Genomic DNA, 21940 nt, shown 5'->3' on the forward strand with positions numbered 1-21940 from the left:
ACGACGATGAGAGCTTTTAACGGAGACTTAAGATGGTGCTCGACGTTGTTGAAACATGGCCATGCCTCGATATTGCACCGTTACGAGGGCCAAGCTTCTCAGTTTTAGTGGCCATCCAGCGACACTGCTGGCAAGGGGAGCAACCAGGAAAAAAACTGTTCGTATCGAGATGTGAATGTGGAATATTTATTGAACAAAGAAATTCTGAGGGGACAAACCAATAATTCCTGACTTGAGACTCGTCAGGCTTCACTCAGAACAAGAGCGGGAACCATTTATATTATTTTCACCGAACTTCATCTGTACAATCCACCTTTTGGGTAGGGTTCAATATGTCAAATAACCAAATTGCAGAACGGTCGATATTTTGAAATTTTTTAAGTTGTAGTATCAGATTGGATAAAAATATAAATAAGTAAATATAATAAATAAATAATAAAGAATTCTTATTTCTGATAGACTTTTTAGCAGATTACGCGTTTAACCGAATATTCCTTCTTTGAATTCGTATTTACTCGGAAATATATATTTCGATAGTTTTCATTTCGAATGCAATTTCAACAGACCATGCGAATGTCAAAAGTCCAGATTTTCGAATTCAAAATGCAGAGTAGTTGTTTTATAGTGTGAAGTGGCAATTTTGTTCGTAACTAAAAATGTATAATTCGACTGAAATGGCTCAGGGTGTAAGCTATAATGAATTCGAATTTCGTGCAATTCATATCTCGCGTCGAACTTCTCCCGAAGTAAATCGAGACGCCGAAAATTTGATCTCCCCCTTCGTTGTTATCCCTACTTCGAAAATCAATTGCGAATTTTGCGTGCGCCCAAAATCTCGCTCTCTCCGCTCGAGGACGTCGACGAAGCAAGTTCTACCAAAAGTGGTTCTCCAAAATCTTCGACAATCTATTCCGTATCGGCTGGCCACCGAAGTTGAGAAGCCCGTCATTCTTTCATCGTTTTGAACATCTACGCCTCCAGTCCTCGGGCAAGAGCCACCGAGGGATTCGTAATATATTCAAAGATAAGTTCTCTTGTACACTAATCATTGTGATTGAACTGACAACCGAATGTCTCATGTTCTTCGTTATGTACACGTGAGCGTTTAGTATGGAAGAGTGGATGTGTGTGAGCGTGGGTTCTGTGTATGTGTAACGGAGTGTTTACAGTGAAGAGTAAAATTATAACTTGAGTGAGATCTAAAATTTTCGAATTCGTCCAAAACTCTCAGAAAATAGATTTACCTAAATATTTGGACCCTTCCGCTTAATTCTTTTCGTTTTCTTTTCAATTGTTGAAACATCAAATTTCTTACAAGGGGAATGCGTCTTTCGACGTTGTGTGCGAATTCCTCTCAAACGAACAATATCGAAAAGTCTCAGGCGATAACGTAACCATTTTAGTAAATATTATTTTAATTTTTTTTTGTTCCAATTTAAATATTTTTATGAACGACCGACGAGCTTCCAAAGAAGAATCGAGAGCAGAGAAATTGGGCAGTTCGAAAGTAGAAGATCGTCCGTCATTTCATCGTAGATCTCGTTGGTCATCGAGTACGAGTTTCAAAACATCGAGCGGTGGGATGCTAACTCGAAGCCCTCACCCTGAACCGTCCAACTCGCGGTGCGTCTACAGCATCGAGATCCAACGTCGAAATTTGTCAACATCGAATATTCTCGAACGGCTAATTTGATTATTATGCGAATCTATCTCGAAAATTTTCGAAGAAATCGTTAGAAGGAGGATCAAACGAGGAGGCTAAGGGTGGGGGTGTTAGGTCTCAAGAAACCGTGTTACGAAATTTCGAATCGATTTCGTTACTCGAAATCCGGACCACAACGAGGAAGGACGTATTCTCTTGAGTCTCAAATTTTCCCGTCGAGAAGCCAACGCCCCGAAGTCGAATAATAATTCCGAAGATAATTGCCGGAGTTACGATTTCTGAAATCGTTCCGATGAGCCGTTGTCTCGTTCATACTTTAGTCTCGTTTTGTTTTATTTTGCACGCAAATTTGTAAATCGGTGAAATATCGAATAATTGAACGATATCGATTGGTTACTTTGTCGCACGAGCGAATTAAATTCTAACGTCCTTTTGAATTGTTTTTCCATCTTGTATTTTCATTATTGTTGTGAAATTAATAGAATTGCCGAGAGGAATTCGTAAAATAGAAAATTTCATCCGGATCAGAGTCTTAGGTTAAGAATTATCGTAATTTTATATTCTGTCACCGAGAACTTGTTTATCGTTATTTCATAGGCGAAATTTAATTTCGTTTTATTAAGTTGTGAATTATTATCGTGTGAATTGTGTCCGAGAGCGAATATTTAACAAAGACAAAAGTTGTTAATAAAATTTTATATTGACGGAACTACTACCGAAACTTTTGGGAAATATTTAACATTATACTTGCTACAATTTTCTATTATTATAATAAATCTAATTTTGTAACCCCAGCTCTTACGCTTTCGTTAATCTTTTCCTCCAGAAAACTCCCGCTCCTCTACCGAGAATATCGAAAACCCTGCTAGTCAGGTCGATTCTCGAAATTATTTCCTTCGTTCGATTAACTAAAAATTTTGTCAAGGAGAACTCCTCGACTGGCGCCCAACATCGAGAGGAATAATTTAATTTGGCGCTTGATCTGGGAAAAAGCGTTGCAATAGATAGCGCTGAATATAGAGTAGCAAAAAATCGAAGGTGAATTTTTCAAGCCTATAAAACTTGAATATGCAGAATAGTTTGAAATTGGAGATCACCAGGTTAAATAAATAAATAAGAGAGACGAGTGTATTTTAAGCTTCGCTGCGTTCCTTCATTTTGACCCTTTGACTTTTTAGTGTTTCAGTATTTCAACCTCAGCAATATTTTGTCTTTCGTTATTATATTTTCGAAATTGTGAATATTCACAATATTACTGATTGCAGTAATTTATGAATCGAAAGAGTGATGGTCGAATTTTCGAAAAATCAATATTTAGTCGTTCTTCTATGAGCGATGGTTACATTCTATTTTCGATGTAAACATGCTTTGAACCTTGAAGTTTCTACTTTATTTATTTTCGACATTCAAAGCTCTAGTGGAGTTGATCTGTTTCCATATTATCATTCGAAGTTTATAAACTCGAGATTTTAGCTGTCTGAAATTTTAGTCATTTTAACATTTTATCCCCACTCCACTTTTTTATAATTAAACGAAAAGTTTAGAAGAGAAAAACGCACATGGATTTTAAAATTTTATGAAAATGATAAAAAAAATGTGAGCTTTCTGCTCATTCCAAACTTAACCCAAAGGCAGTAGCAGGATTTGCACTGAACATCGATTCCATTTTTTTACATCTGTTGGACTTATAGACAGGAATTTTTAATTTTCGATGTTGTTGAAATAATTTTTAACGAAACTCTAAAAGAGTGGACCGAGCTTCAATTTTCGAGAATTTTTTTTATATGAATTGTTTTAATAGATTTGTTCATTATAAATTTTTCCTTTATAAATAAATTTATTATTCGTTTTCGACACGATTTTCGAAACGATTATGGTAGGTAGATGGAGTAGCACCTCAATGAGAGATTCAGACCGTGGAATGCATCGGTGCGCATCACACGATTTCCATTGTATATCGGTCCACTGCCATTAGCCCAGGACAAAAATTATCTGTTCAGCTACTTGCTTTTTCCGTTGTTCGTGAAACAAACGTAAAGTAAATGTACCAGAAATGTGAGTTCAATAAATAAACAAGTAAACAAACGAGTGCAGTTCAAATGGAAGATCGTTGTGCTCTCGGGCTTTCGGGACTGAAAATAAGGTAATTATGCAGTTTGATTACTTTTCCGAAAATCAACGAAAGAAATTTTTTTTTAGTATGAATTCTAAACCCGCCCAGCAATACCACACAAGCATCAAAAATGCTCAATACAACCATCGATTTCGCATAAACATCGCATATGTGTATCCGGAACAACTTTTGATGTGTGTGCGAAATCGTCGTATTGGTTCAGAACACTTTCGATGTGTGTGTGGAATCGTTGGGTGGGTTTAGAACACTTTCGATGTGTGGGTGTGGAATCGTTGGGTGGGTTTAGAACACTTTCGATGTGTGGGCGGGTTTAGAGCAACTTTGGTGTGTGTGTGTGTGTGTGTGTGTGTGTGTGTGTGTGTGTGTGTGTGTGTGTGTGTGTGTGTGTGTCCACCTGTCCTAATGTGAATTCCTAAATAGCCTGATATACGTCAAATCCCCGCATTTTTCCAACAACTTCAAAACTCCATAACTCATGGTTTTTATGGAAAATGTTAGCCTCCCCCGACGAAATATCACTTACTATAGTCCGATCGATAACTTCGAGAAGAAGAAAAAAAAATTCCATTGATTTTCGGAAAAGTAGCCAAACTGCATAATTACCGAAAATAATGTACATGGAAAAATTTGCAACAATTTCTGATGGTATGAAAAACGTTTTGGAAGCGGAATTTTCCTTATAACATTTGGAAAACCAATTCAATTATTACATCAGCAAACATTGAAGAAAAAAGAAATCTTTGGAAACTCGAATCTACCACGATCCTTCAGGGGCAATTCCGAACGGCCGTTGGGGTTACGTCAGAAGTAAAAATATGACGATAATCTTTCTTCGTTCTCGCGTGATCAACTTTATTTGAAAAAAATGGTGGTTTTGAAAGGCATCATTTTTTATGCTCATTCTAATGACAGATTTTTTTTATTTGCCGATCTTAAATGACGCTTTTTTCAATTGTCGATACCATACGTTGGTAATTGTTTCGGTATACATTTACTCAGCATGCGAAAAAAGGCATGGATCAATGGGGAAACTAAACGTTCACAATTATTCGACAGGGGCTGCTCGCAATTAGCCAACGTAATTCTAACGTAACTCTGGGAAATGTGGAGAGTTAATTTGTGGAAGGAAAACTAACAGAATTAGGCCAAGTTTCAGCTGCATTATTGACGCGGCTACACTCAACTCGGATTCTAACTCGAATTTCCTGCATGTTGACAAATCAACCCAAGTCGAAATCCACTCAACAAAAAAAAAGTGAATTACCCTCACAATTGCAATTGAGCTAAGGTGAATATTCAAAGCCATTAAAAATCGTTGGAAATCTTTTTTCGAGCCACGTCATCGACAAAGAATATTTAAAAACGAACAAATTGTAAATATTTATCGAAAAGATCTCTCGAACATATGAATTTTGAATAGAGTCAAGAACTTACAAAGTGACTGAGGACAGTTGTCCCTACGTAGGAACGATGGAGTACAAAAGTTTCATGCAGGAATGTTTTGCATAATTCTCTCAATCATACTTTAGAATTGATTATTCTTCAAATTTGTAAACAAATAAATTGCAAAAAAAAAACTGCAAAAATACCATTTTGCTGTTCTGGTGTGTTGAAAAACCAGTAAACTTCTCGTTCCTCGATCAAGTTTTTCCAAAACATTGTACGACCTTTTAAATATGCCATGTGCCACAACTTTGAATTTTATCTGAGAGCCAGGAGTTTGAAATACTTTCAGCAAATTATTTCGATCCATCGATATCTGGATATGTCCTGTCACTTGTATGGCTCTGACATTCAGCTCTATCAATGGTAGCTTCGTTCAATTCTGGAACCTCGAACGTCGAAAGTGTATTTGATGGGTTGACGAGTTGACCAGTAACGAAGCAGAACAATAATGGATGAGTTGAGCTCATTTTTCGTCCCCCCTGAAGTGGTGACTGTCAAATCTACTTCAGTATATCGTGACAATTTACTTTTGAGGCAATCTGGCATGGGGAATGTGCCTCGAGCTTTAATTTTCATAAAAATATACAAATTCTCTGATTGAATTTCTTGTGCGCGTAGATTTTTTTAATCCTGAGGATTCTGAACTCTTTCAAGAATGCTAGCTCAAATAGTGGACGATCGTAAAGTGCTGCTTATTCCGGACTTCCTCAATGGCACTTTGAAGTAGAAGCTCGAAGATCGTTGAGGCCAAGCAGTTTAATTGTAGTGTACCTAAAAAAAAATTCCAAAATCATTTTCGAATATGTCCGAAAAAACTCGGACGTTGTTTTCAATCAAACAAAACGTTAGTTTTAGCCATGCATTTTCTCTATATGGGAATACCATATCTCTCATTAACACCGTTGTTGGGTTGATTCAGATAAAAGGATGAGGATATTTGAGAGATAAAAAGTGCCAAAGCGTTCGATACTCATAATAACATTCCAAGAAATAATAAACTATTGAATCCAAAATTCAAGGTTTGTGCCTATCAGGCGATAAGATTTTGCAGAAAAAGGTTCACAGGAACGAGAGTTGAATGTTTTTTTTCGCCTTTGCTCTTGGGAGGTTCTTTCATCGAACAGCTCTAACGGACGATACGTTCAGGGTTCGTCGTTCGAATAAACTTTATTCTCACACCGATGTCTAACAATGTTTCTCAAATCATCAGAGAAATATCCGACTTTTTTTCCCAGTGGGAAAAGGAGTTTCAGACTCTTATTTCAGTTCAGTTTAATTTTATCTTCAGCTCCCAACTTCACATTTTTCGTCGATGTTCCTTGCTGCCGTGATTTTCGCTCGACTTTCGTAAAGAAAACGTTCCTCAGGGAAAGAGAAACTCGAGGTCTATCAACGGTCAATGAAAAAAGGTTTATTGACCCTGGAGGCAGATCTGTCATTTTTTTTCATCCCCTCTTACCATTCACTCACGCCCACACCTTTTTCTTCTCCTCCACTCAATCTTCGTCTTTTTCTCATCTCGGACTGTGGCTCAAACAACTTTTTTCACCGCAACAACTTTCCGGTGAATCTTTGTGTGTCGAGTGTCTTACGAGAGGTAGAAACGACAGGTCGACTCGTCTGTCACTACACGAAGTATGCTCTCGATTCCTGAAGAGAAACTTCCAGCAAATAGTCGAGCTCACACATAGATATACACCTGGAAACATGGCCGTCTATGAGGGGACTTGGATATCAGCTGTCATAAGTTCCACAGTGGCTTCGACTTGACAAGCTTTTTTACTAGCTTCCTGTTTTCGAACGTTCTACCACAAATTCCAAACAGTCTCCGTGACCTTAGAAGGACGATAATGTAGTTGGCGATGACGGAAACACTCTTGACGTATCCTGTCGAGAAGTTCCAACGATTCAATTACCAAATAGTCGACATCAGAGAGTCGAAACTCCTTGAGAAAAAAAATACCAAAAGTTCTGCTCCCCAGATTCCGAGGATCCGATACTGTTGTGGATGGCGCCAGCCCTGGGGTTTTCTAATGCTTCGAAAGTTGATCGAGTTAAACGCAAGAGCCTTCGTTGCAAGTGACTAAAAATGGTATCGAAAAAAAAAAAAAAAAACAGAAATTCTTGATTCTTATAGTATTGTTACTGAAATCGAGCAACTTCAAAGAGTTTTTTTCGGTAGGAACAAAATGACCTGAAAGTTTGCATGGGAAACTGAATTCACGTAACGATAACTGAAAATTTTGTAATTAATATGGAAATTAATCGACAGGAATGCATTATTATTAGCATAGAAAAAGTGTTACATCATGATGTTTGACATAATGAATTTATAAGCCCCAACGACAGTAACCTAACAATCGACGAAATAAACCACGGATACAAAATAAAAGAAAATGTAATACACCAAAATAGGCCTTCTATAAAACCAAATATCATATCAATGCATAAAAATTATCAGAGCAAGAGGAAAGAGTTAGCCTAACGCAATAACACTAGAGTCACTACACGCACTATTATTACTATAGGCCCCTCTTGCGCAGTCTTCGAAGCAACTGAGTCATACGCGCAGCGTGCATCGCACAAACCATAGGGCAATCCTTATCACACAGTGTGGCACGTGCATGGCAAGACAAAGAATATGAACAGAAAAACAAAAAGAAGATTTCTCAGAAAAGCCATAAAAATGGCATTACTAAAGCCACGAGTATCTTCTTTTCAAGGCCCTGGACAATAGGTCAACCTTGGAAACTCCTAGCTCACCCCTCAAGGCACAGAAGTCACGCGATCCTGATTTAACGAACCAATCGGAAGAACAAGTTGCAGATGGGAGAAAACCTATAAAACGGGACACTCGGACACTGGAAAGGCAGTGTCTTCGTCGAAATCTTTTATACCGTTACTATGCCCGACTAGTTTGCGAACAGAACAAAGGAAAAGGACTTAGTCAGAACTTTCGATTAATTCTTTACTGATGAAATCCGGACATAGAAAGTTTTAAGAAATAAACTCAAGTTAATCTCACTGTCTTACAAGGAACATCACTTTGGTGTCCCCCTCCGATTTTCTTGAAACTGCTGTATGTGAAAGAGCATTCGAAAGTAAGAGACACGTATTTTTTTTTATCGGCGGAAAAACGGTTTTAAGGGGTGAAACCACCCTTGAAAGTAAGGCATGTCAGGGGGTGATTTTGCAGTTTCACCAGCAAGCACTCAACAGATTTTGATAAAACCAAAACCAAAATGTTTCTTATCTGAAGTGATGAAAAGTTCACCCTGTGCACGAAAAAAAAAAAAAAAAACAGGGGGTTAACCACCCTTACATTCTTATATTTCTCACGCCACAATGAAAAGGAACGAATATGATGGAATGAAACGGGTTCTATTTCCATGAAAACATGAAAATAAAGTTCACATGTTTTTGCATTTTTGCAAAATAGCAGTCTTAAGGGGGTAAACTACCCCTTTTTTGAATTTTCGTACTGTATGTGGCTTATTTCTGTTTTACATGTTTTTGCTGATTCGAAATATTATAATAATTTCGAATCAAGATTTTCTGAGGTATCAAAGTCAATACAAGACTCTGAAAGTGTGAATCTCCCCCACTCGATTTTCCTCTTTATTCGCTATTTCAAAATTTCTCCCTGCATTTCGTTCAATTTGGTTGCTCTGCATCGAAATTACGAATTCAATAATTTTAGGAACGTATAATGATCGTATTGACCTCAATCTTGGCGGGCAAGGGAAGGAGGAGGGGAGCCATTTGATATTTACTACGATTCAACTTTGAAGTCTGAATAAGTCTATGCTGTTGATCTTGTTTACTAACGAACATTTTTTAAATGAAACTTCAATACACATTAACAATTCATTAACCGTCTCATAGTATAGAATCGGATTTTATTAGATAAGTACATATATCGAAATAAAATATAATAAAACCTATCATTTCCAGCAATTATGGCTCATACGTTGTACAATAATGATATTCATCAAAAAAATGTTTCAAACACAAAGATTTTTTGCACCATGCACATTTTATAATCGCTATATTATTGCAACCAGGTATTTCACAGTGTGTTTTTGATTGACCGAACCCAAAATCAACAGGATTTTCGAAATATTCCGGTTTTTCCGTAATATAATTACTTTTAAACCATGAATATTTGAAAAGATTGATATAGCGTGGAGATGACAATTGATTGTGGGCCAAAGATTGCAGTTTGATTATATTATTCCTCAAATGTAAATTTATATCAGCATCCACTAATAGAACACTATCTGAAAAATGTCGTACAAAATTTTTCCATATCCTGAATCCAAATACATCAAGCGGTTGAATTTTTCCAGTTGTACCTTTTGGGATAATCATTGTGATGATTTTTTTATCATGAGGGGTGGCTTCACGTACAACTTTGGGGCAGTGTCCACTCCAGGAATCAATCAGTAATACATTGTCACTTCCAACATTCGGAAAAAAAACTTTTTCCATCCAAATTTTAAAATGATCTGTAAACATATAACAAATTATATATTTATAACTATATTTTGGAAAAAGTTGATGCACCCTTAACGATAATACGCACCGGAAGTAAGTTTCCCAGATTTCGATGCTGTTACTATGACGTTATCTGGCTTAAACAATTCGTTCGTTACTCTCGGTCCAAATTCACCTTTTGCCTCCTTTAATACTATGAAAAGTGGAGAAAGTAGTTTCCCGTTGGCATTTATTGTTGGCTGAATCGTGTAGCTATGGGTCGTTGAAGACACTGATTGTACAACGCATTCAACTTTTTTCGATCCTTCCATCGCTAAAGTTCGTGCTGAATGGATTTCCAGTTGAAAACCGCTTTGGTCCGAATTATATACATTACTTGACCCATACTTTTCTATTAGTAATTTAACATCTTGAACAAATTTGTCCGCATTTGTTTGCAGAAGCGCTTCTTCCTCCACAGTTTTTCTCGTTATAAATTTATTAATTTTTCTGGAAACAATGCGATGCGATTTCTTAAATTTCCATAGCCAGTTATGAGAAGCTTTGAATCGTATATCTTCATGGCCTATTTCTTTCTGTGCCTGTAGAGCCCACTTTCGAAGGTCAATATCATGAACAATGACACCCGCGTCTACAGCAGTTTTCATATTCCGTAATGTGTATTCAGAAATTCGAGCAAGTTTTTCTTTATATGTACCACCCTTGTTCAGTTGTTGTGCCCAGCGTCGTAACTGCCGTATGGATTTTACAGATTTGTATTTTTGTTTGACGGTTTCAACACTGTAATTCTTTTTTTTACCAGATCTCCAATATTCAACAGCTTTTTTTTTATAATCATAGCTCAGCTCATCGTCACCAGAACAAGCGTCGGAATCGACATCATCATCCTTTTGCCATATCATATCTTCAACAGCAATTGCTTCGAACTCTTTAAATGGTTCTTGAAAATCAAGAGTTTCTTCCTGTATCATCTCAATCCCGTTGTAATCTTGCATAGAATCGATTAAAATTTTTTCGAAATTCTCCTTCATCTCTATTTCTGCATTATTAACAGGAGTTTGTGCAATGTTCATAGCTTCAAATGTAGCCAGTAACAATTTGATAACGTTGATTGGGTTGACTTTCATGCTGGTAAAAGTAGTAGGCACAATACACCAAAAGCACAGAAAAAGCACGCACGATTTGGAGCTCACTCAAAAATGCACTAGTACAATGCTAATGGTTACCGCCTTCGAAAATAAGTATCGAAAGAAAAAAATATTTATTAATCTCACGATGCCTGATAACGTTTTTATCTGATGCATGACTCAAGAATATTCGGAATGACTAATGTTATTCGGTGTGTGAGAATGCCAAAAATATCAGGTGATCATAACTACTTGATAACATTTTTATCTAGCACAAACACCGGGATCATATGTCTACGCCTCTATTTTTCCGCCAAAGTTATGAAAGTGTTTTATAGAGGCATTTTTATCTGTAGCATGGTACCTATTCATTTACGTGCAGTTTACAAGCTTTCTATGATCACCGAAAAAGTAGTTGTGAGAACTTCCCCCCCCCCCCCCCCCCCCCCCCCCCCCCCCGCCAAACCGACACCATCCAGGTCAATACGAGTTTTATATGTTCCTAAAATTATTAAATTTGTAATTTCGATGCAGAGCAACCAAATTGAACGAAATGCAGGGAGAAATTTTGAAATAGCGAATAAAGAGGAAAATCGAGTGGGGGAGATTCACCCATTCAGAGTCTTGTATTGACTTCGATACGTCAGAAAATCTTGATTCGAAACTATTATAATATTTCGAATCAGCAAAAACATGTAAAACAGAAATAAACCACCTACGGTACGAAAATTCAAAAAAGGGGTAGTTCACCCCCTTAAGACTGCTATTTTGCAAAAATGCAAAAACACGTGAACTTTATTTTCATGTTTTCATGGAAATAGAACCCGTTTCATTCCTTCATATTCGTTCCTTTTTATTGTGGCGTGAGATATATAAGAATGTAAGGGTGGTTAACCCCCTGTTTTTTTTTTTTTTTTTCGTGCACAGGGTGAACTTTTCATCACTTCAGATAAGAAACATTTTGGTTTTGGTTTTATCAAAATCAGTTGAGTGCTTGCTGGTGAAACTGCAAAATCACCCCCTGACATGCCTTACTTTCAAGGGTGGTTTCACCCCTTAAAACCGTTTTTTCCGCCGATAAAAAAAAATACGTGTCTCTTACTTTCGAATGCTCTTTCACATACAGCAGTTTCAAGAAAATCGGAGGGGGACACCAAAGTGATGTTCCTTGTTAGACCTAAACCAAAGCGGATTTCCAAATATATCAAGCAATTAGTCAAATAAAATAATAATTATTTTAATCTAATAATATTAATAATCGAAATATTAATAAATTTATAAGTCCAGTGTCTCGCTGGGTTATCCTAAGAAGATAGGACATAAAACTATAAAATAAGATAAGATGACTCAAAAATATGGTAAAGTGAAGAATATACGCCAAACTCGATTTGCAAAATTAGAAATAAATAAGCAGAAACAAAACAAATTTAGAAATAGTAACCTAAAGTCAAGCCGTACGCTGAGTTTCGCTAGGTTGAAAATAATAACTACAAAGCAGAAATGAGTCTAGTAACAGAGAAATTCAAAATAGAAATAAATGAAGAAATATGGAAGGAAAAGCTAGAGTATAAAACGTGGGGAATCGCTACGAGCTGAGGATTTACGTTAGAGAAGAAGAATTTATGTTTTGGCTTAAATGGTGATTCATCTCGATACAGGATCGAAAATGTTGGTGCAGCGGTTTCCCAGGCTGAATATATGACACATGTGATCACTGAGCATGAATGAATTATTTCAAGTTTCTTATCGGAATCGCCCGAATGTACAATGGAGATAATATCGTCAACAAAATTGCGTATGTGAGCGTCAAACAATTTCCATTTAACCTTTCATGTTTGGGTTCTTGGGGGTTGATCGAGGTTTTTTCTTCCCATGGAAAGTCCTCGACAGAACGAATCGCCGTGCCCTTACACGCGCGGTTAATAATGTGCGACAGAATGACAGCTCTTATTTGGGTAATCGTCAGTGCAACTAGGAGCAGGTGGCGTTTCACTGTTGCTCAGCATGATGGGAGTCGAAGGTTCCATAAGTCACGTCTTAGAAGCTCAAACGACTGTGCCTGGTCAACATGTAATGGCCCAGAATAAAGAAATGGAGGCAATAAAATTGGCTGACTAAAATTGGGGCGACTTCGGAAGGGAAACTGCCTCTCTCGAGGGATGAAACGGTATTGACAATCCCACACGATTTTTTCCCCTGGCAAGAAAATAAGCAAGAACGAATCTTGTTAGACCTCCCATTGTGTGACTTTAGAGACGCTTAGAGAGTAATAAGTCGTCAAAGTCGAATATCAGTTATGATCCAGCGGTAGCTCAAGATCTTCAAAATATTTCGACACCTTCCATCTTTCAATTCTGACTGAATTTTATTTATGCTCTTGCTACTACTCGAAGTTGAAAAAGTCTGAAGTGTGTGACACTTTCAACCACTGCTAACGATTGAATTATTTTCGTTATTCGATGTAGCACCTTAAGTCTGCTTCACAACTTCACTCAGCAAGGGCACTATTGAATTAACGGATATATTGAGACAGACAGCAAATTCAATGGGCAGATTAAACGATCAAAGTATATTAAGCTTACAATGTTCTACGACTGTATATTTGACATTCAGGACATGGATCATGCATTTAGCGTTATTGAACATCAATGAATGGGTAATCGTGGTAATGGATGGGTGATTAATAAACGAAATGAGAAATATTGAAGAAACGGTTGCCTAAATTAAGGTTTTCTATCGCACCTGATCTTGACGACGTTTGTGATGAAAAATTGCGATACTCGGATTTGAATGAGACCGTGGCAGGGTTTTCTCCTCAATCTCTGAGCTGCACTCTCCAATGGGGCTCCATTCTTTCCACTCTAAGATAAATAATTACACGAATATTCTCTTCAGCACAAAGTCTTTTCATATGCAGCGATAAAATTTAATTACATGGCGCTCTCATTAAGTGACATCGGAGAGGATAGTTTAAGATGGACTTCCATTGTGTGTAATTCAATGGAAAAAATTCCTTGAAAAGGAAGGGATGCTTTGAAAAATTACTTGGGAAAGGAAATTCGATATTTTCGTGGAGTAACTGATTACATCGTTGGTGGAATCCATGCTTAAGGCATTATATACACTTGTGACGGGCGGGAAAATCGAAATTTTTTTTTATTAGATATTCTTCAAGTACAATGTCTGAAGAATATTTTCATCAAATTTCATAAAGATCCGAGCATCAGATTCGTAGCTATGGGTATTTCAACTGACCGCCCGGTGTGCGCAATCGTCTAGTACTTGAATATTTAAACGCGATTATCTCAGAATCGTTTTTTTTAAATTCTCTTACACGATTACTAAAAATCTATTAATCCGATCCATACAAAATTTATACCACTTATTTATTACAACAACTGCTACAGCCTGGACGAAGGATTTCATATTTTGTTGGAAAAGATGCTCAAAAAAGGTGCTGCTGGAATGCATCTGCAGTTGCGTCATTTTGAAAAATTTTTTGATGAAAAAAATTGTACAAGTACATGAACATATGTACTAATGATTGTCGTTAACAATTTTTCAATGAACATTTGTTTTCTTGTCGAAAAAAAATAAAAAAAATCACATATTTTAAATAAATATTTATAAATAATAAATTATTTAAATAAATAAAAGAAAATCACATAAGGCCCACTGCAAGTGTAAGCCCTTAATAGTTGGCCTCGAGCCACTGCCATGGCTCTGAACATTGACTAGTGGTAGGGAAGTAGAAAAAGGAATATCAATTAATAGACTGAGCTTCGATCTCTTCAATTGTTATGAAATCCATTATGCATAGAAATTTTGAAGGTTTTGATTTCTTAACGTGCCTGGTTGGGAACTGCTGAATTAACAGCGCCCCAAATCAATGGAAATCGGCGAAGCTTGTTTCCCCAACGCTCTCTCATAACGCGCTGGGGCAAATGTGAACATTCAATGTTTAATGGAAGCTCGCACGTATTTTTACCAATGCACAACAACTGCTGTCGACGACACATTAGCAAATTCATGTGTTACGAAATCAACGTTCAAACGGTAACAACACAGTTGATAGCGGTTACTCTATCAATGCACAAACTCTCATAGGATTATATGCATGCGGTTATTGTTGAATATAATTGAGAATCACGCTGGTCAACGTCGAACATCCAAAAAGATAAACATCCCAGTATTGTAGACAGAACTTTGTACACCAAACTCGTACCTGATCGGTGGAATAATGGCACAAGGTTGGATGGCTGCAAGAACGGCAGTCAACGTGTTTTGAGCTTTTTTGTGCGAAAATACATGGTACTTAGTCGGTGAGTTTTTTTTGGTGATTATTAGCAACACTCTTTTGGTTTTTTTTCCCTAATAAATTAAACATTTGGGATTTATATATTTTTTAAAAACACTTTTTATAATTTTATTTTTCGTTCAGAAGATTTGAATTTTTTCATTTATCCATTTACTGAAAAGAAATTTTTGAATAGCTTTCGAACTGAACTTCGCTGTTCTGTGATTAAGGTGTTCCTTTCGCATGACCGTATTTTTTGGTAGCGCGAATTGGGGCACTCGAAATTTTGACTGATTCCTAACCTCTGAGAAGTTGCGTTTACATCGGAAAAGTTTCTGCTTCTGCCATTTTTCCAATTTCTATTGTTAATATCTCTTTTAAGCATTCGGTTAAGCTTTATTTTTATCGTCGCCATAAATTCCTTACATTTTTTTCTATCTGTGAGACAGTTTGTATCAGCAGGAATTTAGAATTATTTACCATGTTAATTATTGAATAGAAATTTGGTGATGATGAAATCTCCATAAACTCCCGTATAAATTATACGATTTTTCAAGTTGTAATTCTTTATTAAATGTTCGATAACCCGACCTCAAATTTCGCCAATCTATTCGCACGTACTTTTACTTAACTGTAATTTAAAATCAGTTATTTGTAGAATTTTCGGGTTCGTGAAAGGAATACCTTAAACGAAAATGACGTTTAACTCTTCTTCTGACATCGAGCGTGTCTGAGCTCGAGTCAGTGTACTTCACAGCTTTCTATCCTGCACTCGCTCAGCTGATGGATCACCTTGAAAGCAATTAGTCCAAATTCCGTCGCACACGTGCTGCAGAAGCTCTGTCAGGGTCTCTTCGTACAGTGCCGGTGATCACATATGCGAGTTTCTTGGATTGGCTTGAAATGCTAAATGTCACAAGCTGCATTTATACATACGAGGGTTCGGGAACGGCATTGTCAACTGTTCCTAACGCATGATCATATTCAGCTCCATGGCCAAGCACGTCTGGTCTGTGCATAGTGGCGGCGTGAATCATTGAACGCGAGCGTTGACAGTGTTTCGCCGGCACGCGCGGCAAAATTTACAGCAGATGCTCTCCTCAAAGTGTAAAAAGCTCAAGTTTCATTGCAAAACTCGTTAGAAGATCCCCGGACGTGCGATCAATGTGATGAAAGTTCGTAGAAGTGGCCTGAACTTTTTTCTAATTTTTTAGTTAGAAAAAATGTGTTTTTGCAAAACGCCTTTTTTTGAGTCAGTCTACAGATCGATTGGAATCTGTTAACTTTTTGGGCTTGTAAAATCGACCGCTTACCAGACGGTTTACCCAAAAAATATAATAAAATACGGATTGGATCGTCGCTGTAGAATTGGAACGAAGTGACTGATCGAATGAACTTCTTTGACAAGTCACTATGACAAATGGTGCTTTCGATCTTTTACGAAAAGTCAAATTTTTTACTGACGAGTCACGAATAGCGAGAACAATGGGGTCCGAGAATGTCTGTTAAAACACTCCAAGAAAATTCTGGTTATAATGAAATTTATCTAAGTTAATAATGTCTGATCATTTGTACCGCCAACTTTTTTGATTAAGAAAATTGTCGTCAGGCAAGAAGTTACAGCACATGGGGGAGCGCGTTGGAATGTGCTGTTGTAAGTACAAAAGTTTAGGAAATCACGTAGAATTATCGCGCTCCTAAATTTATGAAACAATCTTTATTTTTGCCGTAGCAATAATCGGGAAAACAAAGAAAAGGGAGGTTACTGGATTGGATAGAAAAAATGGTCTGATAGCGAAGTGGACCTGCTCTAGGTTGTCTCGCAATAACAAGTCCGTGGCACTACTCCGTTCAATCTGTCACTTGTGAGGGGATATTTCTCTTGGGAATCGCATAGAAAAGGTTTCAGGAGTGTCACTGGATCGAATGGTATTGTCAGCTCGGTTTAATAGCTACTTTCATGGGCACACAAAATATATTGTGTTGGTGGTGATTACACAAGAAAAATAGAAGCTCTTGGATCGTCGTTATCGAAGCATCTTTACGAGAAAAATCTATAAATTCCCACGGGTCGAGTGTTATGTTCGGTCCGCATGAAACATATGGAGGAAAAAAAACGCGAATAAAGTTCTGTCGTCTGACGACCTTCGTAGCCGAATGAAGTTTTTTTTTATACTGGCTCTGAAAACGAGCCCTCGAAAAATTGATGGCCAATATATTTTTTTGTTTAATCCTCTTACGATTTTGTCATCGAGCTTTTACAAAGAAGACGCTCCCAGCCGATTCAACATTTCAAAAGCCGAAGGATTCAAAGGACTTTGGTGACCGAGTTAGAATTTTAATCAAAAAGAAAATTACTATGGGAAAAGGTTTCCGACTATTTACTTCACCGAATTTTTACTTTTTTGCGAAGTCTCTCCAATACGAACTTTATTTAAGGTCGTGGCTTAAAATTTTTGAGGTGAATAGATGTCCATAAATATGTTTCTATTTGTTAAGGAATATCTCCTGAATATACTGTTTCAAGGAAAACTGAGGTTACCGAACGAATTTTGGAGGAATTAAATGTAGAAGTTGAGTAAAAATGTCATTTCATTGAATTCGTCGATTGAATGGGACGAAGTTGTTACCTTCACCCTTTTTTGCTTATATCTCTCTTATTAATGATGAAATTCATTTAAAAAACGACAGTTCGGATCAGAACGATATATAGAATGATTTTACTGAAAAAAACAGATAGCTTTTCTCGAGAATTCAACCATGATAATAGTCTTTCGATCTCGAAATATATTCTGTAACGAGGAAAAACTGAACACCTCGTTCCTTTCAGAAAATTTAATGAAAAAGGCACGGTGAGAGGAAAACGTCGGGTAACGACGAAGAATTTTTCTCGAGAAAAATAATTACAAGTCAAAGCCGAGCGTTATTCCATTTTATTTAATTTTATTTTTGATTATTTTATTTTATGGGAGCGAACGACAGTTGGCCAAGCTGAGGAAGACGAGGACATTAGAAAACGTATAATGTCGTCAATATTTTCATCCTCGTACATCAAGCAAGGGTCGCTAACTCGAAGCCTTCACCCGGAGCCGTCTCACCTCGCGATGCGTCGTATAGCATCGAGGATCTTCGGAACATCTCGGCTCACAGTAGTCAATGACCATCATCGAAGCAATTATCGAATCGAGCGAAATTCAAATTAAGCGAAATTGCGAGAATAATGTAGATCCCGCGAATGGGCAAAGAGTGGGGGGCTAGAACCCAAAAGTATAAAAGCGCGACCTCGTAATCAAGAGAGACTTTCGTTTTGGAGCGCTACGTGACCCAACGTTTTCTATCGAGCCGTCGCCGACCCCATCAAGAATTCGACATCACCGGAATTTCAAGGGAATATTCCGTGGTCCTTTTCCGGAGTTTCTCGTACTGAAACCGGAGCGATGAGCTGTCGTTTCGCTTTCTAATATTGTCAATAATTTGTGTTTTTCGTTTGGAAAAAGAGCTTTATTTTATATTGAGAATTTATCGTATAAAGAGCGATATTGTTTCGCGGTAACGTTTGCGCTTGAGGGAATAATTTTGTACGTCGTTTTGCGCGGTGAAACAACCGCTTTTCACGTTGTCTTATTTAAGAATTACCGAGAGGAATTCGTCTTTTTTTAGCTCCGCGAAGTCCATAGATTGTAAGTTATCGAAATATATTGTTGAAATCTGACAGCCAAACTTATAAGCAACTCAAATTATCGTAATCTAATCATAGTAAATAACATTCACCTGTCATTGAAATTTTCGTGAAATCATACTTTTTCCTTATTCAAAATTGTATCATTTCTAAATTAAATAAACTCTAATTTTGTTATTCCGGAATTTTATGTTTCGAGAGTGGATTAGTTTTGTCAACGTCTAAGAGCAACGACCGGGAAAAATTGAACAACTCATTCTCGATAATTTGGAATAAAATTTGTTTACGAAATCTCGTAAACTGGCGCTCAGAAATTGTCGAAAGTGAGTATTTGTGCGACTTACCAGAAAAGTCGTTACAATTCATATAACCTGACAGAAACTTACTGACTTTGTTCTTTATATTGCAAAAACACGACTTTGTTGCTTTAGTGAAAAACATCAAAATGAATAATAGAAAAATTTGATAGTTATATTTATCAGAATGTATTGAGTAAGTTCGTAAAATGAGCCAAGAACCGTTTTCACAATCAAATGATTTTCTGTAAAATTCCAGAACTTTCCAAATTATTCGAACACGAATATCTGCACCCATAAAATAAATGCCACGTCGACAAGTTTCTATTAAATCGAGAATATTCTGAACAATCTCAAAGAATATTTCTTCTCTCCATATCGTTTACGATAGTTAGTACGATAATGACCAAGGTCTTTTTTCAAAACGTTCGTCATATCGGCTCGTTTAACATTACTTTTCATACGATTCTGTTTCCAGCCTTTTGTTAGCTAGAGTACAATCTGTGTACGTGTTCGTATACTAAGGAAGCATGCCACGTCCATATTTCCCAATTTCATTTCAAATTTCTTGATTTTTTTCAAAAAAGCAAGACTCGAGTGTGCAATTTTCAGCACGTTTATTTATATGTCGAGAGTCGAATCATTACTTTTTTTTTTTACATTTATCATTGTTAATTGCTTTTATTCATAAAATTGTTTTATTCTTTGGAAAAAAACAAATTAAAAATATCAAAAATGAGGGAAGAAAATTGTAGTAGAATCTATTGATACATTTTTTATTATTAAGGCAGAACTATTCAGAGGATCGAACGAATAAACTTACAATTGATACTTCCCGTACAAGTATCGTCAATCACAGTGCTCACACACACACACACACACACACAACTGATAGAGACCTGTCCACATGAGAATCGTACAGAGTATGTCCCTCGAATGTCAACATTCAAATAGAATAAGTTCTGCAACGATTGAAACAAATAAATAATTCAAGCGGAGGTCCGTTATTGATTAGGAGTACAAGTTGAGAGGAAACTTTGGAACGCTGATAAAGTGATGCTTAAGAATTCAGAAGAGAATTATAGAATGGTGTCGTACAGTCAGAGACTGACTTGACCCTGCGTGCGTCACCTCACCAACGAATGTTCACGACACTCGGGATGTCGGAGTTACAGGCAACTTGGGATGCTCGCGACCCGAATAATATTCCAAGCCCTGGAAACCAGAGGAAAACTTGGTATTCGAACGGCACAATAAGCTTGGAAAGCGAAGACTTGTGCCTGTAGAAGCATTCGCTTATAGATACGGATCCGCCTAGTAGTTGACTGCTGGGACTTATTACAACGCGGCGCAAAGGAGCCTCATCCAGCTTCAGTAATCAGCCTCATCGGTGCCAAAGGTTTTTATCGGCAACAAAAATCACGAGAGTTCTAACAGCTGCTACCGCTAGCGGATTTTTAATTGCGGTGCGCAGAATCTCTTTTCCATAGTTTTCTTGAGAGTCGAAAAAAATCTCAATTCGATGGCAAGGGCTCGCCTGGTGTTGCGTGAATCCGTTTCCTGAATCGTACGGCGAACGATCAACAAAATACGATGAGCCACGTCCGGTTATGAACACCCTTTTGGCTAGTGCAAAGACACTGAGAACGATATACGTGCGCACAAAATTGGCTTCGAGTGCATACACGTCCTGTGGGTGTACGTGCACTCGTGGAGCGAGATCTCGACGGGGCCGAAAACGAGGGTGGGAGAGAGAGAAAGAGAAAAAGAAAAAAGAATTGAGAACACGAGCTCATCGTATCTCTGTCGATTGAGAAAAATGTTCATTTTCAAAACGATTTTCAAGGTGTGTGAAGACAACATAATTTTGTAAGAAACTTTCCAGGTGCTATCGTGATGGATTGTTCAAAAACTGGTTTGTTTGAGTGCGAAAAAATGTTTAAAAAATTCATCTTTTCAAGTCGATTGAAACGTGTAAGGCTCAGCAAAGATGGTTCCTCGATCATCGTAAAAATGAACTCCAACTCGACGTAATTTTTGAAATATTGTTGTTAGCTGGATTCTACAGAAAGCTTCCTGAGTGTGTGAGTTGTTGGCACTCGGATGTTTCCCCTATAAAATAACTTGTGAGGAGAAAAAATGATTTTTGTTTCTTATCTGTACCTGGGAAGAATGTGAATCATTCATTGCACAAGCACACGCTTGTGGAGAAACCACACTTTCCACTTAACTCAAAAGCTTTTCTCCAGTAAGATCTAGCGCCAAAGACGTTTTATAATCACAAAAGTTTCACTTCGTCACGATTTTTCTTTCCTTATCACTATGCAACGAAAGTATGCCGGTTTTTTTTTAACTTCTCGACTTTCTAACAGGATCCGGAAGCTCTTACCATCACGAACAAAGATTGTTCAGTCGTTATTCCCCATTGCGATGGCTTTGAATGCTTCTTTGGGAAACATTTTCAACGCCGATTCCTTCGTGCTTTTGTGTCTTTAATTCGTTGAAACTATTTTCGTGTAACAACATTACAACAAACTTTTTTTTGGTTCCACTCCCCCGAGCGAGTAGCTTTTGCGGCTTCATTTCTTCCCTAAATATCCGTGCTTTTTAGAAACGTTTCATTTTTCGACTACTTAAAAAACTTTTGCCATCGAGGGAACCTCTTCAGTTCCTCGCAATGAATTTTTTATCAAAAACCTTCATACTCCGCATACGCAGCAAGATATTTTTCACTCGTGAAATACAATAAAATTACGTGACAATTTACACGACTCTACAAAAAACTTTTTGTTGTTTGTCTT

General features: G+C 37.3%; 1 protein-coding gene and 1 long non-coding RNA gene across 5 annotated transcripts in view; one reads left to right on the forward strand and one right to left on the reverse strand.

Moving 5' to 3' along the window:
* The window catches only part of Nmdar2 (NMDA receptor 2), a 188616-nt gene that overhangs the window by 29076 nt on the left and 137600 nt on the right, over positions 1-21940 (forward strand). The window lies entirely within an intron of this gene.
* LOC122419495 (uncharacterized) lies at positions 5766-14187 on the reverse strand. 3 transcript variants are annotated; one of them, XR_006262908.1, is made up of 3 exons: positions 7207-7798; positions 6703-7130; positions 5766-6014 (listed from the first exon to the last, which is right to left on the reverse strand). It is a non-coding gene; the product is annotated as an uncharacterized lncRNA (long non-coding RNA). The 3 variants fall into 3 exon arrangements; XR_006262909.1 differs by lacking the exon at positions 5766-6014 and adding an exon at positions 13610-14187 and having other exon boundaries at positions 6428-7130; positions 7207-7326; XR_006262910.1 differs by lacking the exon at positions 5766-6014 and having other exon boundaries at positions 6428-7130; positions 7207-7326; positions 7758-7783.

The sequence above is a fragment of the Venturia canescens genome, chromosome 1, assembly GCF_019457755.1.
Source record: "Venturia canescens isolate UGA chromosome 1, ASM1945775v1, whole genome shotgun sequence".
Classification (NCBI taxonomy): domain Eukaryota; kingdom Metazoa; phylum Arthropoda; class Insecta; order Hymenoptera; family Ichneumonidae; genus Venturia; species Venturia canescens.